This window comes from Chamaea fasciata, unplaced genomic scaffold (assembly GCF_029207755.1).
Source record: "Chamaea fasciata isolate MVZ Bird 193981 ecotype frontalis unplaced genomic scaffold, bChaFas1.0.hap1 SCAF_15, whole genome shotgun sequence".
Lineage (NCBI taxonomy): Eukaryota > Metazoa > Chordata > Aves > Passeriformes > Sylviidae > Chamaea > Chamaea fasciata.
Genome location: NW_027094100.1, coordinates 3,756,381 through 3,772,618, shown reverse-complemented (window position 1 = coordinate 3,772,618; position 16,238 = coordinate 3,756,381).

The following is a 16,238-nucleotide window of genomic DNA, read 5'->3' as shown; positions in this document are numbered from 1 at the left end:
TGCTCTACAAATAAAAGAATGGTTGTGCCATCAGCTACATGTTGGATAAGAAGACGGAGGGAGTAGAAGGGCAAACAAATGTGACCTCAAGTAATATGAAATGTAAGCAATACAGGCTAAATGGAGATCTGTGATTAACACACATGATGCTCTGCTTGGGAGAAGCCTCTTTTTTTCCTTTAGGGCCAGAAAAATGGTCAAGTCAAATCTGCAATGTGAGTATCTCATTGCTGTGGTTGTGTTAGCTGCTCCTTAAAGGGTCAAACTCCTGTAAACAGGAAACACTCTCAGAAGCACCTATAATTATCTAAATGTCTTACATAGTGATGAAAGACAGCAGGTATCTTTTGAAATGATCTTTAGATAGACACTATCATGATTGTTCACAAAACGTTTTTCTGTGTAGATTTCTTTGCCTGAAAAGATCTTGAGTAGAAATACCAGGAAGAGGAGGGACTTTTTCAAAAGAAAGGATTTCTTCTGTAATGAAATTATAAATTATAATGAGACTTAAATATTTCCTTTATAAATCCTCTATGCAGCTTGTGGTTGAAATAAGTTTTTTTCCATGAAAAATACTCATCTATAACTCCAACTAAATACAGAAATTCATTAATTCTCCCTGTTCCAGAGAAATAAATGGGACAAAACAAGTCAGCACAAAATAGCCACAAGAGGCAGGAAAAGCCAGGACACAAGGTCTTTGTCAACATATAACAAACGTAGAGAAAACATAAATGTTTTACATTTAATTTATAATACTTTTATTGAAAATACAATTGTAGGAAAGAAGCATCTCAGTAGCAAAGATAAGTAGATATTTTGATAAAAGCAAAAGATATTCCTCCATAGATAAAATAGTTTAGGCTCTGTTCACTTTTTTTTTTTTTTTTCTGATTCTAAACCTTGTTTTAGAACTTCTTTCAGAAACACAGGGTCAAATTGTAGGCTTTTTTTTTTTTGTCTCAAAAGAAGTAGTATAGCAATATGAATCTTAAAGTAATTGAAGGGAATTGATCACGGAAGCTCTGTGATCCTGCTCACTGGTGTTTGTAACTCCCCCTGGATTGACATAAGTGGTATTAGAGCTCTCCTACTTCTTCAGTATAATTACATTATCACTGGTCATATTTAGTTCTTTGGCTTGCTTTGCTTTGATCTCTCTCATTCTGTTCTTATTCAGCTCTTCTTCTTTTTTATTTATTTTTTTTTTTACTTTCCATGTTTATATCCATGTCCTTATCATGTAATATTTTACAATGGCTCTCTGTCATTGCTCAGATTCTTGTGTTTTTGCATGCTGGCCGCTTAATTAGAAAGCAGGCTGTTTGTAAAAGCAGGTCAGCTACACCTTCCTTCGCCAGGAGTGCTGTATCTAACACACTGGAGTTAGAGACTAGGGGTTATTGAAGTTAATAGAAGTTTGCCTCTAACGACCTTTTTCTAATAATTGATTTGATTTGGAGAGAGGTTGTTTGTTCATATAATTGATCTCCCTCTTTTTTTTTTTTTTTTTCTGCATGTACTTAGTCTAGTTTCCTGACTTCATTAGCAGCAAACTTTCATCTCTATGCTTGTGATCTGGGTAATAGATGCTTGCAACACATGATGATTCTGTCTCCATTTGGGGCCAGAAAGAAAACCAGGCATTCATGTCTCACAGTGGAGTTCTTCTGCAGAGCAGGTTGAAGACTTTCTGTTCCAATATTCATAACCCTCAGTTTGGTAAATTTGAAGTTATACCTTCATTTATCCAGTACAGTAGCAAAGAAACAGTTTACTAATTTGCAGTCGAGAAACAAAAGAAGGAAGCATAACCTCTAGCTGATGCAATAAATGAATCATTTATACAAGGCACAATAAACACTTAGCTGTTTCCATTCCTGGTTCTTTTACTGAATTATTTTCCCTCATTTTCTGTCTATTTCTGAATGCTGTTCATATTAAAGGGAAAAAGGTCTCTATCTCCGAACTTTATTTCCTCATTGTTATTCATTGGTCCAAAGAAACTGAGATGGGCATCTGAGTTTATTTAATCAGGAGCTCTCTGCAAGGGAGGTTAGGAATCATCTCTGTGTATCAGAACTGATATGTAGCAATGCCCGTCAGAAGAGATTAGTAGGTCCATGTCGAGGTGGAAGCAGCAGGGTAGAATGAAATCTGAAACTGGGTTAAGTAATTGGGTTCTTGTTCAATAAAAGGGCTTGTTTGTGTGTTGTAATGAAAGATCTTTGGTGCTATGGACGTCTGAATCCAAATATCCTCCGGATTTTCTGAGGGATAAAGCGATAAGGGTGAAAGGGATTTAATTTAGGACTGTTGAAAAACTTTAAAGAGATTAGAGAAATTCGTAAATGTGCTCTCTCTCTTTCTTATCATGGTGGCTTTTGTGTCTTAGCAGAACCAGAGTGGGTAAGGAGAGGGACCCAAGGTCAGAGTTGTCAGGGTTCTGATCTGGGGGAGGGTTCTGGGGATGATACTTCTTTCAGATGCCAATTTGAGGTGCAAGTGTAGAAAAGAAAATAAAGAAATTTTTGGCTCTGTTTGGGTTCCCTTATTTTGGACTTAGGAGGATGACTCTGCAATTTTTTTTTTTGCCAATTCATGATCAATAGCATTTGCAATTTTATTTAAGTACTTATTTTTATTTTTATTTTGCTTCGCTATAAGATTGTTTTCAAGGCTTGATTACACCGTCAGATCTCTGGTAACTCTGCAGGCCATGTTTCTTAAACCTTTTTGTCATGTTTTATTTAGGGGTGGTAGTTTTCCATGACTGCAAAATTATACTTCTGTGAAACTTAAAGTTTTCCAGATTCATTAGTTCTCTTTATATAGAAAAAAATAACAAACATAAGAATAGAATACTGAGAAAATAGATCATGAAATCTTGCCTACCTTTGAGACATTGCTTGTAAAATTCTCTCTGAATCTTTTTTTCTCTGTGTCTGAGCAGAACTACAATGTCTAGCTTGGAGCCAAGTTTTGTCTTGATCACAATTTTCTGCAAGGGTTACTGTCTTTTTGCATTACTAAATCAGCTTTGGAAAAGATATCAATCTCCTTGAAAATAGACTGGCTTTTTTTTTTTGGGGGGGGGGGGGGCATTTGTTGTTGGGTTTTTTTTTGTTTTCTTTTTCTCAAAGCTGATTTAATGTACTTCTTTAGACACAGATTCAGAAGAGTTAACAGGCAGAGTAAGACCAGAAGTTTCTACAATTAAAATGTATTTTTGAAGCACCTGTCCTTGGAAAACTCTCTGATTTTACAGGCACATGTGTGCACATATATAAGGAGAAAAAGCCACATGCTTCAAGGAATCTAAATGTGAAACACTTCCCTTGACTTGTTTATGCCAATGCCTATTTTACAAAGTTGTTAACCTCAGGCATTCTGACATTGCTCACACCTCTTGTCTATGGCATCCTCATCCCTTTGTTCCTTGAGATTACAGGGATGCATTAGGGATGCTTTGTTTTCCTGGCTTTTGCTACAATTCCAAAGAAATAAATAGAAATTTTCAGTGTTTTTTTGTTCTTAGGATTGCTATAGCTAACACTTACTGAACTGTATTATAAAAAAATTAGATTTGGACTGAACATAAGAGTTGGTAGCCTGTGGCAGCTCAGATGATCTGAAATTCTCAAAGAAACATTTTCTTGTGGTGGAGAGTTTTTTCAGAAGGTCTTGCTCCTTAGGTGTTTTCAGTGAGAATAATATTTTATTTCTAGTTTAAAACTAAAACCTAAAGAATACCAAAAAAACCAAAAACAAAACAAAACGAAACAAAACAAAAATAACAAACCCAAACCAACCCAAACATAACAAAACACACCAAAGAACTATTCCTTTCTATCATTTACTGGAGAGTCCTCTGCAATAGGCGACATACTCTGCCCTTGTGATTACCACATTCCATCTATGCATTTGTTCGTAACGTCAGTGTAGTGGGACAGTCATGGATTTAATGATATTTGAAGATAGATAAGTCATTAAATGTTAACAATTTCTGCAAATGATAACGTCATCTGATCAGGTCTTAAAATCTCACACCTTTCATTTTATGAATCAAGATTTGTCTGGATTCCTTTGTGTTTCAGTCTCCATGCAGGTGTTACAGAGCAGCCAGAAGAAACTGTCTCAAAGCCAGAAATTCTTCTTTGGCTTGTGATGGCCCAGGGATGGCTGCATGGCTCATTAGTTTCCACTGATATTGACACTAAGTGCTTCACTTTAAGAACTATGTAAGTCTTGCCTTTGCCTGCAAGTGTAAAAGGATATTTTCAATATTTATTTCCCATCTACTAACATGAAACTCTGCCTCTCAGATGACAAGTTTAAGTCAGATGATCACATTGTCTCTGCTTATCTCCATTTGGAGCCACAGGAGAGGATGTAATTAATGTCCCTGTTATGGATGAGGGGAACTCCCCTGCTTCCTCAGCTCATGCCAAGGCCATTTTCTCCCAGCCTGGCAGTCAGTTGTGTGAATGATCTTTCCCTTATTATAAGTGACACCGAAGGAGAATCCTTCCCCTTACAGCTGGGTACAACCAGGGGCGGCACCTGCTCCACTCATGTCATTTTGTCACCTGAGGAGGGCTGGAAACAAAAGTCACTCACAAAGGAAAGAAGGTGTCCGAAGTAACAGTCTGGCTAATGGAGCTAAGGGATTCCTGACCCCAAAGGAGGGTGAAAAGTGTTTCATTCCCCTCCCCTGACAGGCTCTTGAATTGGTACCTTCTCTCTGGGTGCTTAAATCTTGATTACATTTCTAGCTTCTCCCCTCCAAAGTGCAGTCGCTGCTCCCCTGGCAGGAACACCAGGCGCCTCCTGACCCTCACAGGGGAATGCTTTCCTTGCAGCCCTCTGCAGGGTCCTCTTTCCTTAGTTTCCTTGACTTGTGTGCTTGATAAATGGTGGCTCTTGCAGCAACATTTCCATCATTTTATGTCTTTTTTTAGTTTTGTACTGGGCTAATTGTATCGGGTACTGGTGGCATGTATGACTAGCTATACACGTATAGCTTTTCCGAGCCATGCTATTTCTTAAAAGTGACTCTGACTTCTCCTTTCTCTAATTTATTCAAGCAATTAAAATTGAATAATTTTGGGAAAAGCAGAGCTGAGTTTGGGGTCTAAGCTTTTATTTTTCAAAAGGGAGTGGTAAACAGCTGATAAAAATATTTTCAGGTACAAAAGTGGACATTTTGGCCTTTCTGTGCATTTTTACATGTTTAGAATAGAATCGTTTCAGGAAGAGAATTATTTCTGTCTTTCATTAGAAGCATAATTTCCAAGCTTTTGTTCACTTAAATATAACAAAATTACTTGATAAATAATCACAACTTTTCATTGGGTTAGGTAATGTCAAAAAAGAAATCATTTCTCAATGCTCTGTTTCCAGAGATAAAAAGGTTTATTATTGGAAAAATTGCTTATGTTTATTTTGCTTCTATAAAAAAAAAAAAAAAAAAAAAAAAATGCCTGCTTCAATTTTATGAAAAATCAGCTCTCAGAAGGAAGTGTATTTTATGGCGAAAAAAGGATGATTTGTCCTGCATCAATTTCTGTGTTTGTGTATCTGTGACACTTTTACTGTGATGAAAACCCACCCAAACCAGCTATCAATATGCCACCTCAATAATATTTTTGTGAAGGATTTAACTTATGTTTGACTTTGCTGTCAAGATCTGTCCCGAGGTAAATTGGATGTAGCTCCATTTTTGGAGCTAAAGGTTTCACAGGTGGCCGGTGGCAGTCTGAAATCCCCACTCCAAGGCTGCAATCCCATTCATGTGGAGGAGCACAGTGCTCCTGATTGTGTCACCATGTCCCCTTCCTGTCCCAGGGAGTGGCACTCAGCACTCCAAGTGCTGTCACTCAGCTCACCATGGAACAGCAAAGTCAGCAGCGGTGGCCAGAGATGCAGGCCCGCTTTATTCCATGGAATGAAATCTCATTCCATTCTGCGTTTTGTTAATGCAGCAAGCTCTGCTAAAGTTTTTTTTGTTGCCTCTTTTCCTTCCCAGAATATATGGCCTATATTAAAAACAGGAAAGGGTTTTTCTAGCTGGCCAGCCCTATACATTATTATCTCTAGTTTTACAATGCCAAAATGATAATGCAGCTTTACACACCTAATGACAGGGGGGTTGTCTCTTAAAACTGCTATTATTGAGCGACTTCACAAGGCTGGTGCTGATTTAAACCAGCTTATGTTCTCAACCACAATATTCAGCCTGTGGTGGTTAATCACAGACTTTGTAATGAAAAAGATGCTAAAAAAGATTTCTGAGTACTGGGTGGGGGGAAAAAAGTCAACTTTAAAGTAATTGATGTATTTTCTCTGTGCAGGATTCAGTGCCAACTGTTTGAAAAACATGAATAGGGAAATAGCATGTAAAATAGTGCCCTTTTAATACATGTTCTGCACACCTGTATAAAGCTTTCCTTGCTTCTTTTCAACACAAATTCCTACAGTATTTTACTTCTTCCAACCACTGTTTCATCAGAAGGATGAGTTATTTTCACCTTTCTCAGCTCCTATCTCAAATGCTATTAATATTATCAGCTAAGCAATGACTCTAAATTCTCTCCTTTACTGGTGGAAATATGGAAGCTTCAGATGGCTATAAATAATGGCCCCTCCTGGGAAGGAAATATTCCCCTCAAAGTGAGTGAGTAAATGAGAAATCGCTCATTCCCTTCCACTGCACTTGTTGGAAAAAACACAACCTTGTTTTAATAACCAAATATCATACAGAGAAGGAGAGGCAGTAGCTCTCCAGGTAACATAAATCATTTGTCAGAGATGTAGCTAAGAGACATTTGAATAGTCATGATTACAGAAGGTCTGTTTTAAGTGTGGGGGAAAAGAACCCGTAGTAGTGTTCAACTAGAAATAAAGCTACCGTTTTCTTTTTTAGGGGAATAGCACAGTAAAGAGGCTTCGTAATGACATATTTATCAACACTTTTGTCACATAGGGAGAAATAATTGGTGCAATTAGTGCTTGTGCGAAGTTCAGTGGATAGTTCAAGTTGCACAGCTTTTATGGAAATTGTAAAATTCTTTAGTCTTACAAAAACCTCTTGTTGGAGTGAAGACATCGAGGGGCTGATGACATGACCTTATTTTACCTCTATCATTCCACAGTGATTAACAATCTATATATACATGACATTTTAAGCTGTGCCCCCTCTGCATAGCAGCTTGTTACACTGAGCAGGAGGAGAGATTACCTTGTAGACAAAGCTAATGGGGTAAAGTGCTGTTCTTTAGGGAAAAAAAAAAAAATTAATTAAAAAAAAAATCCTTGAACTGTTTTCTCTTAGGTTTATTACTAGCAATGACCATCTCACTTGGTGCATGCACTGAAGAACAAACTCTGAACGAGTTCTAAACACTGGTTTAGACCAAGTGTCTAAACAAGTACATTAAATCAACTTTGAGAAGTAAGAAAACAAACCAAGCCGGTCTATTTTCAAGGAGTTTGATATCTTTTCCAAAGGTGATTTAGTCCAGTGAAGCTGATTTACCCATTTCTGCCATTGAACACCTTTGTAGCAGAGCTGCTTCTGCAGATTTGAAATCCAGGCAAGAGAGGGTGGGCTGGCAGGTGACCATGTACAGTTCGCACCTGTCCAGAGCCTTTAGTGTGCTGTGCTTTGCCCCATTGCCACCAAAACAGGTCTAGGGGAGGAACAGGAGCATGGCTCCTATGCTAATATATTTAAGGGTGTTTAAGATTAGAAATTCTACAACTTTGGATCATAAAAAGCAGTGAAGATTAAATAAATGTCTTCAGGAAATGTTGTGAGTTTCTGCTTATACCACCACCACATGAGCACAGCAGTTCTAGCCTTTAAAATTCAGCTCATCCAAACCACGTCTGCTTTTTGCTCTTCCCTTTTTCTTCATTATACTGTTCAATCATCCAACCCATAGTCTTTCTTGCTCTGGGAATTTCGAATAATATGAAAAGAGAAATAAAACTGTAATCAGGATAAGTTTGAAGGAGAAAAGAAAAAAAAAAGGAAATTCTAGTTATGGAAGAGAACATGGTATCATACAAGCTCTCAAATCAAAGAAACAGTGAATCAAGAGATGCCTGTCTGAATGCATGAGACAGGAATTTTGGTGATGTGTAATTTACACAAAGGTACAATTTATATAATGTAATAGCTGAGAGCATGCAGTTGTGGGCTATCAGATGAATAATTGGGATTCCACAAATCATGTGTCAGGAGCCCTGGATGGTGGATAGGAATAAAAAAAAAGGTGATAGATGAACAGTCTGGTAAAAACAGAATTTTATTTATAAGCAGCATATGAAGCATTTTTTTCTTCATTTTTGACCACAAATTGATGTCTGCAAACTTTCTTTTAAGCTTTTTATTTATAGGAGAAAACTGTAGTTGAGTTAAAAATACTTGTCATTTAATTTGGGTGAAAATCAGAACACAGTGAAATGTTTTTCTCCGTCTTAAATTTTTCTGATGCTTGAACAGATGATAATCTGTGAATCTGCAAGCTTCTTAAGCTAATGATTAAGCGACATGTGTTGGGTGTTATTATCAGTGCTCTGGAGGAAGTTGCTTTGACCTGTTTGGTTGGATCAGGACTGTAACTCTTTGGGATTGTAGGAAAAGTGATGGATTTGCCCCAGCTGGGATCTCAGCAGCCTCAGGAGGGCTGTGTCCCTCTGGCTGCCCGGGGTGTAAATCTGTGCTGAGCCTCTCTGTGGTGCCTCTGGCTGTCACACAGTGTGGACCCGATATTTTCTGAGCCTGAGAATTGCTGAGCTCTTCCCAAAGGAAACTTTTCAACAGTTTTCTTTTTCCCAAAACAACCTTGAGTAAACAATATTCCTTTCCCATAACAACAGGTGTTGTTTGCTATTTCTGTTACCGAGCCAATGGCAGAGGTGTCAGTCCTATGGACCAATAATGTGACTTTTAGCACAGCGTGTTATGAAAGGGCTGAATGAATTGCAAATAAACCTTCTGATGTCTTCTGCCTTCTGACTGGAGTCAAACATCTTTATTTCGTCTCCTATTGTGACGACACAGGGCACTGAGGGCCCTTCCTGCAGCTGGATGTTCCTCAAGCCAAGTGTGGGTGAATTCTCTTCCACTCCCTTGGCACTGATGTAAATACCAGCTGAATCTGTGGGTGCTTTAATTGATAAAGAGGAAATTCCAAACTGAGTCTCAGTGTTAGATTTGTTGCTGATATTTTGTTTTTCTTCTTTTTGATGTTTAGGAATGAGGAAATGTTGTGTAGGGAAAGAAGAAAATGTATTTCACAGATCATGTTTTCTTCTTTTTCTAGAGCGGTAAAGGTGGAGAGTGTAGAAAATGCTAAAGCAATAAATTTTTTTTTCAACTTTTTTGACTCCTAATTTTCTACAGAGTTTTTTACCTACTTCTAATAAATTATAAATTACATTTTTTGGCTTCACTACATCTTGTGAATGAAATACCAATGGGGAGACTATAAAGCAGAAGATGATTTTTTTTTTTTAATGGGTTCTACATTATCTTTCTAATTCTGAAAACAGAAAACTTTTCATCTAAAGGAGCTCTCTCTTAGGACACACTGCAAACATTTCCAGTTTGTATTACATCTACCTAATTCAATAGTATGAAAATGGCCAATCTGTTCAATAGAACCAGAATTACAGGGTCAAAGGAGTAACAAATAATAACGTAAAACATCCTACCTTGCAGTCCTGGCTGTAGGATGGCAGAGTTATACATCAAAACACTGACTTTCATGGTCAGAGTCCTGTGTGAAGGTTAGTGGAAAGCTGCAGCACCAAAGAAGAAATGTGAGTTACACTTGGTTCTGGTTTGTTAGCTTTCCTCATTTTTGAGAGAAAAAGGGAGGAGATGAGACTATGGGAGCAATAGGTATGATATCACATCCAAGAAGGTATAGTGATTTGAAAAGTCTGAGTGGCATTGACCCAAATATAATCTTGCTAGTAGCTTTCTGGATAGGGAAAAAGAAAAAAAAAAAAATTGATTTTCCTTTTTTTTTAAGCTGCTGCTGTATGATTTCTTTACTCTTGAGGTTTTGCTTTTGCTGTATTGATCTCTACTGATGCATATGTCTAAGGCTCCATGCAGTCTATCCCAAATAGTTATCTGCCCAACCCTCAAGTCCAGTGCAGGCTGCCTCCAGTTGACCTCAGCTAAACCTTCTTGCTTTGTCAAACATCAAATGTTGCTGAGAGAAGTCAGCCCTGCCCTGGGATCCTGATCCTTGCTGTTGTGTGCAAGGCCTTGCTGTCTGTGGAAACCTTTGCTTAGGATGAAGTCCAGAACGTGGAGGCCCTTTGGATACAGGTTGATGTTCCTTTGCAAATGTATGGAAAAAGTCAAGGCACGTTCTCTTTTGGCTTCTCTTCACATTTGCAGAAGGCTGCATGTCTCAGGGAGGATGGCTGTGACAAATCTTTGAGTCCCCTGACTTCAGGATGAAGTAAGAAAGTAAGAAAAAGGAGTGGGAACGGTGGAGTACCCAAAAAGAAAATTACTTTAATGAGAAATAAAAATAGGGACGATGCCCAGAAATTGAACACAGTATAGGGACAAGCTCCAAAGACCAGAAACAAGTGAGAAGTAACAATATCTAGTCTTGGGGTGGAACATTCTAGAAACAATACCATATATGGAACATAAGTAACCAATAGGGGAGTAGACTTTGGACTAATTAACATAATAACTCCAAAGGCTCTTGGGAGGAGTTCTCAGGCTCGCCTTGAGTTAGAGAATGTTTCCCAGGGCTTGAAGCTAAGGCTTGGTTAGTTAGAGGTGAAGTCTGGCTGAGCTCATGTCCCAGTCAGGCTGACTCCCACAACTGTGGAGGTGCAGACTCTCATCTCGGGGTATTGTAAGATAGGATGAGCTCTTCTGAGCAAAATGAAACAATATCACTATAAAACCAGGATCAAAGTGATCAGAATCTGTTCCTCAAAGCTCTGACTTTATTAGAAGGTGAAGTGCTTGTGACAGTTTTAAGATAAAAATATGTTAACTGATTTATTTAGTATCTCTTTAAGGTCAGAATGTTTTTTTAATGTTTTTACTTGGAATGAAGGTCATAAGTCCCAATTAGTAATAAAATAAATTGGAGCTCCAGTAAATTGGAGCATACCAATATTTTATTTTTTTTTAATATCTATGGTATTCCATGTGTTAAGCTTAAGGTTACTGGTCTCTGTGTGAAATTTGGGGGCAGGGGAGCAAGACAGGCCAAAAGCACTATTCCTTTTATTATTCTCTATCTGAAATAGTAGTATCTGACTCTACAGCTTGTTAAGTCATCTGACATTTTGTAGCAGATATGAGAAAATCAATGACAGAAGCAGTGTTGTGTAAATACATATGAGAGCATAAACCACCAGCAAAAGATATTTCATAGAGTTCATGCTATGGTGTTCTGGAAAAGTCATGTCAGGACACTGGGATCCAACAAAGTGCAATTGCATGATGATAAAATCCTTAGTACTTGCAAACTCAAGGCAGTAGGGTCTGTTACTTAAATTCTCTCTTCCCGTGCCAGCATTTCTTGCCTCCACAGGAAAAGATAGGTACCTTTGCATTAAGAAAAGCAAATAACCTTAAACTCCTTGTTTATACTCTTCCTTCAGATAAAAGAGAATTCACAGAAAGATAAGTATTTTAAGACTGGATTTTTAAAATACAGTAATGGATATGAGAGGTATTTTCAAATGTCTAAACTTGATCAGAACTTCTGATTTTGCTACAATTTCCTGTTTCCCTGTTATTCACATAACAAAGAATTGCTCTGAAACAGTTTCTGTGCCCATACTCAAGCCCCAGTCCTTCCAAGAGAATTCATAGGAATTGTTGTGGATCCTCTGTCCAGATCTTTGTCACGAGGGTACAGTTGTGTCTTGATGCTCACAGTGTGGGAAACAGGTGCAGGATTTGGGTTAATATTTAGGAACTAGGAAATACTTTTGATTCTCACCATGGAAGCACTGTGGATGCTCTTGATTTGTACAGCGGCTGCAGATCTGTGTGAATGAGAGCTGAAATGAGTTTACTGAACTGTATAGAGAAGGAGACCTTCCCAGGGTATTTTTAGTTCCTGGCCTTTTATGGCATAAAAAGAGACATATTAATGAGCGCATCAGTCACTGTGATATGCACACAGGACAATATATATGTTCATAAAAGATAACAAAGTTGCTCTCAGTTTCCACAGAGGTGAGCCTTCATAATGCCCACTGATCATTTACAAATGACATTTGATTAGCACTCAGAGGTGGAATCATCTTTATGTAAACTTTGCACTGCAGTAAGAAACTGCTCGGTTGCCCTTCTTTGAGATAAGGCTAAAAATACATTTCTTTCAAGAGGCTGGACTTTGAATGTGAAAAAAGAGTAGGTTTAGATTTTTCACACTAAGTGCAGATGCTATTTGGTGCTTTCAGACAGACTTCATGGTACCCTTTCTGCCCAAGATAACATTACTGAGCGTGCCTCTACAGCATTAAAATGGTTTGGAACAAATTACCTTCTGCTGTGGCAATCAGCTGACTCCTGTGAAGTTGAACCAGTAGAACTGGGGTAATTTTGTTGACTTTAGGCTTCCTCTGCTTCCAAACAAAATCCATGCTCAAAATGCAGCAAGTTACTGGCACAGCTGCTGCTATTTTGAACTGTTTGACACGCACGATTGATTTTAATTTGTTTAAGAAGTTGTAAACAATTTCTTTATATGTGAGAGGGATGTGCGTAAACGGAGGATTAAAAATAAGTATTGCTTGCATATAAAACATAGATGTGAACTTTTAGAGAATTGATTTCATTAAGCATTTGTGATGCTTTAGGTGTTGAATTGCATGCGTGCCAGGGACTGGTGAAAGTTGTATAACACCACTGCTAAATGCATGATGAAGCGCTATCACTTCTCTTAGCACTCAGGGAATTAGCTTGAATGCTTCTGGATTATTCCAGCTTTAAGAAATATGTCACCTAGAGTAACACAATTCCATTCTAACTGTAAGTCTGAACGAACTCTTACTTGCTCAAAAGTGTTAATAACTACTGATTTATTGAAACAGTGCTGGATAAAAGAGCTTAAGAAAGCATATGAATTAAATATAAATTAAAACGGGGTTTATGATAGTGTCAAACTGCATCAAGGTTTTCTTGAATGTTTGCTTTCAATTTTTTAATTTAGAAATGTTCTTTCAACAAATAAACGTGGCAGTGTCAAAGAAGCGCTTTCCCTTTCACAGTGCTAGTTGAACTACATATATGGAGTATGAGCAAAGTGTAAATAAAGGAAGTTGATTGTTTTGTAATATCCCTCTATTTCCCCAGCAAGTCATAATTACTTGTTCTGACTTTTGCAGTACAGAGTGCATTCCTGCTGTTAAAAGTAAGAAAAGGTGTTCACACAAGACTTTTCAAATGTGTAGTTGGAAAAAATTGACCACTTGAAGGTCATTAGATTTTCTGGTTTTGTTTTTGCTTTTTCATTGTGTGGGTTTTTTTGGTTTTTTAATAGGAGCTTATAAGTCAGGAGTGAAAATAAATTTATTAATCTTCTTACATAACAGCAATATTTTTAAAAAGTCAAGGAAAAACTTACCTAAAATATTTGACAAATCTTTTCTCCTCACACAAATTAAACAAAAGGATCAACTCTAAAACAGTTGAGCAGGAAGAGTTCTCTTTCATGGTTCCCATGGTTGAACTTGAGTATATTAGGTGTATTATGTGGTAAAAAGCTCTTGGCAGAAGTGCACATATTAGCAGTGCTGAGCTTCCAGTGAGTACAGATACACTGTATGTACACCTGGAGGCTGAACCTGAGATCTCACTTATTTCCTTCTATTTAAATGAGAGCAACACTCAGGAATATGTTTTAGCATAAAGCTAAAACAAAAAACCACGACCCTTTTGTAAAGAGCATTTGTTTCAGTTTTGGGCATTGTACCCGAGAAAAAGACTATGAGTGCGTGGAGAAGGACTAGGAGACAATAACGAATACTCATTCATAGCAAACTCAATATTTCCTAGGAGGAGAGAAACTGGCATTTTGGGGGTTAGAATAGTGGAAACTGAGCAGACTCATCAAAACTCTTTAAATATGTAGTCAGCCATTGCAAAGAGAAATGAAGATGTATTCTGATATTTATTTGGAAAAGTGAAGAATGTATCATGAAGGGAAATTTGTTTTTTATAAAACCCTTTTCTAACAGCAAGAGAGCCGAAGCATTGAAACATTGCTTTGGGAAACTGAGGAAGCATCATTGCATAGAAAGTCTTTTAGAGCAGGTTATGCAAATTTCTTTCTGAATCATAAGCTCCAACGAATGGATTAAATGGTCTAACACCCTTTCCAGCTCACTTTTTTCCATATTCTGTGATTATTGTATCTTTATGCATAAGGATATGGTATTGGGTAATAAGTCTTCTTGGAACCAATCTGTCTCATGGAAATCACCAGAAAGGAGCTCTAATCCACAAATGACTGGAATACATTTATGTCAGTCATGATTTTGAGCTTCTTGCATTATCCTTCAACAAAGTTAAGTGAATAATTTGGACTTGGTAAAAATGTTAATGGAAAATGATTGCTCAATTCAAGAAGCAGGCTCAGTCCTAGGGAGCATACCTGGCCAAAAATAACTGGGGAGTGCTTGTACAGTTTGGTTAGAAAAGTACATTAGATTTTGAAATTACTCTGTCATTAGTGTGTGTGGGAGTATTTATTTATTTATCATGCTGTATTTTTTCCTGCACTGATTCATGTTTTTAATTTTGTTGGGTTGAAAGTATGCCAAGTTTGACATTTTTAACTACTCTTATCCTCTCTTATTCTTCAGTATGCTTCCTCTGCTCAAAATTGCAGCATGAACCAGGGTAGGTCAAAATTTTGTTTAATGAGAGTTGAGCATTTTCACCATTGAATAAAAGAAGAAGAAAATGAGTTTATCTTACTTATAGGGATGTTCTGCAGTGGGGAATCCAAATGCATTTTGATTCAATTCAGATTGGAATGAAACTAGAAAAATTAAAAGTCTAGTATTTGGTATAATGTTTTAGAATTAGCTGTGCTCCATATCAACCCTGCAATATCTGTTACTTCTTCTCTTAAAAGAACAACTTTTAATCTTCATACTGGAAGCAGATTTCACAATGAATCAAAAGCTTAGTAGAAGGTGAAGTCTGAAATTCTCCCAAAAGGAACTTTATGTGGATTTTTAAAATCAGAGGCACATTTTAATGCAACACTATTTCGAATTATTTTGCTCTCCCTGCTGGAAATGTAGGATCCCCTAAATAATGAGCAAAGCACTGTGTGAAAAATTAGGTGTTCTGGAAACATTAAGTGAAAGACAGAGATTTGCAGAGGGAATGAAGTATCCTGCCAGGATGCAAAATTATTTCAGGCCAAGAAAACTGAGTCCAAGCTGTTAGACATACTGTGGGTATCCTGTTTGGGCAAAAGAATGAAATGCTAGATTGGAACAGTCTCTAAAGTGTTCGAACCCAGCTGGTATTATATTTCACTTTGTGGTTTCTAGCACAGTCACACTGACAGAAGTTTTCAGCTACAGTTGGCAACTTCCAGAATGCAATTCTCTGAGGGTGGTGAAATTTGCCTTCAAAATCAAATCATGAAAGGTCAGGGAGCCAAACATGTCAACAGAGCCTGCCCGAAAGTGTTAGGTCAGGGAAAACATGATCCCATCACTGGTCTTAGCAGAGCTATGCAAATGTCTTGGAGAGTTGCTAATTGCAGGTTAGGGCAGCAGTGTGTGGTTGTTTCCCTTTCATTGGCCTGATCTCAACTGGGAAACTGAGCCTGTCCAGGACACAGGAACACCATGTGGAGGACCAGCTCCTCCAGGTCAAACTCAGCAGTGCAAACACTGCACAGAGTAGTGACGCCTTGGGAAGGCTGACCTGGAACAGGGACTGCACAGAGCTAGAGAATAAAATAGGTATTTATTGAAAGGCCTATAGGATACACCTTGGGCAGGACAGGAGCCTGACCAGGGTTACACCCAAGGTGGACCCAAAATGGCCACAAAATGGATGACCAGTCACAAGATCTTACATTTTTATAAGTTTTGGCCCATTTGCATATTGGGGTTTAATTGTCCAGTTACAGCTTCAGGTTGTGAGGTCTCATCCTTCTTATTCCTCCCTTCAGCCCACTGCCGTTTGTGCTTTTGGGCCT